Below are 2,348 nucleotides of genomic sequence, written 5' to 3'. Positions count from 1 at the left end.
TGCCACGGCAACATTTATATAAAAGATATATAATGTTAGTTTAGAAGATTGGTTTGCAATTTAAGACAATTTAAGGGTTTGTAGCTCAAAACCCTAGTTCTTTCTGTCCTGTTGAAAATCCTCAAGCAACACATTGAACTCCAACTTCCTCCTGATGAGTGTGGATGTATAAGAGAGAAACATTTACAGTACTCTTGACCAAAGCATGTGCCTAATGGCTGTAGCAGTGTTTTCAAGGAAGAACGAGTAGATGAAAAGTTTTAAACATTTGTTCCTATAATTGTGTGAATTTACTTGAATGCCACAAGAATACAGTCTTGTATTTTTATTTTGGTTAGTTTGAAGATCTCATCTTTGGCTTTACACAGAGACAGTTTGAATTTTTTGGTTTTAGTTTTCTCCTAGTTTTAAATCACCGTCTTTATTCTGTCTCAAATCCTTGTGTTTGCAGTATTTTACACCATCCCTGGCGCGTACTTTATGTAGTGACAGTAATCTGCATGTTTAGAGTTTAACCCAAAAGTATTCTGACTTGATTTGTGATGCAGTCTGCTGCTGTTACAGTAGATTTAACTTGTGCTCACTTGGTGCCTGTTCCCCACGTGTCTGAAACACAACAGGTCCAACCATTCTGCTTCTCATTACCAGTCATGTCCTGGTGAATCACTGCTGCTCATATTTCCTCTACAGCTTGGGAGCTGAAAGACTTATGAGCATGTCTGTGTGTGAGAGAGACAGAGAAAGGGAGGAACACCACACTCCTTAACCGCTACCTACCGCTGTTCTGCCGTTGCCATGGATACAGTGCCCTCTCTCCCCCTCTCTCCTCGCTCTCGGTGGATATGGAGGGATGGGGCTGGAGAGGAGAGGAGAAGTGACTCTGGCTGCTGCCTCTGCGTCATATTCATACCAGTGCAGCTGAGAGTGCCCCCCCACTTCCCCCCCCTCATCCTCCTTTTATTCCTCCTCCACTTTCCTTCCTTCCTTCCTTCCTTTCTTCCTTCCTTCCTTCCTTCCTTCTCATCATCCAATTTGCACACTGCTAGATCCCCCCCCCCCTCTATTTGTGTCTCTTATCTGCATCTGCTCATCACAGTCTCCTTCTCTCTCTCTCTGCTGGCGCAGCTTGGTTACCTGCGCGTGGCTGACCCAAGCAGACTTTTTCAAGTGAGGGTGGGCACAGAAGAAAGAGAAAGACAAAGGTAAGCGTTGAAAAGGGGGATGTTTAAGAGTGTTTGTGAGAAAGAGTGTGCAGAAAAGAAAGGGGGGGAGGCAGAACAGTTGTAAGACAAAAGACTCAGAGGTAAGCATTGATGGCATGAACTCACCTGAGGTAGCAAGTATACCACCCAGTGCTTTTTAAACATTTTGTTGCGAATTTTGGAAAAAAATCAAGGACGTCAGTGCATGTGAGCAAGTGTTCGCCTGCTGTCAGAGGACAACATGCTTAGAGTGTAATAGTGCGCGAGCAGATGTATACCTCAGTGAGCAAGGCAGTCAGTGTGTCTGTGTGCAGGCACTTCGCTGTCTGTCACATAGTGTTATGGAGCTGCTGCATGTTTCCACAGTGAGAGAACAGAGGGGGAACTAAATTATTCTCAGAGCAGCTTTTGGAGCGATGTGTTGATGTGTTGACATCGCGGGAATCTCTGCATCTGCAAGAGTAGGAGAGTGAGAGGTAGAGAGGAGAGAGAGAGAGAGAGCATGCCTGACAGTGCAGTTAGTGGTGAAGTGCTCAGCTTCAAAGCCTAATCGCTCTTGGAAACAGAAGCCATTTCCCAAATCACATTCATGCATCCCTCCTCCTTTTCTGCTCTCTCACTCTTATCTCTTCATTTTCTCTGTGTTGCATTGTCGGGATGCCTCTCTCTATCTCTCATTTCTGCCTTTGTTCAGAGTTCACCATTTTACAGTAGCAGAACCTGCAATAAATGTCAAACACAGCAGATCACAACCTACAAGGCACACAAAGGGCCGAATGGTGACAGAATAGCAGCAAGACATGACAGAACTCAGAGAGAGACAGACCTTGTTGAAAGAGAAACAAAGTGTTTGTGCGTGTGTGATGTGGAAATGGAAAGAAGGGGAGAAGACAAGTGAGGGGAAAAGAAGAGGAGGCCCGCAGGGTCATTCATTGTGTCTTGGTCCTGAAAACAGTGTCTGACACTGTGTATGACATATAACTGTGATGCCTCTGCCAGTGTACTGTGTGTGGGGAATGCACCTGTCAGCTTTGGCTTCAGGGGAGATAGTTGTTTGTCTTTTGTTGGATATTTGTTGGGAGTGACAAACAACAGAAGTCTGAGGTTTGTTAAACTAGGCTTCAACTCACTTTTTTTTTTTTTGGG

At 44.8% G+C, this 2,348-nt stretch overlaps 1 protein-coding gene across 1 annotated transcript in view; it reads left to right on the top strand.

Moving 5' to 3' along the window:
• The first annotated feature begins 953 nt into the window (after positions 1–953).
• Positions 954–2,348, top strand: part of ldb1a (LIM domain binding 1a) — a 20,349-nt gene continuing 18,954 nt past the window's right edge. The window contains exon 1 of the mRNA XM_032541198.1: positions 954–1,202. The gene's annotated coding sequence lies outside the window, so the exon portion shown is untranslated. The remainder of the gene's footprint in view (positions 1,203–2,348) is intronic.

The sequence above is a fragment of the Etheostoma spectabile genome, chromosome 17 (assembly GCF_008692095.1).
Source record: "Etheostoma spectabile isolate EspeVRDwgs_2016 chromosome 17, UIUC_Espe_1.0, whole genome shotgun sequence".
NCBI lineage: Eukaryota > Metazoa > Chordata > Actinopteri > Perciformes > Percidae > Etheostoma > Etheostoma spectabile.
The sequence above is the reverse complement of the archived record's forward strand: the minus strand, read 5'-3'. Positions and strand labels throughout refer to the sequence as shown.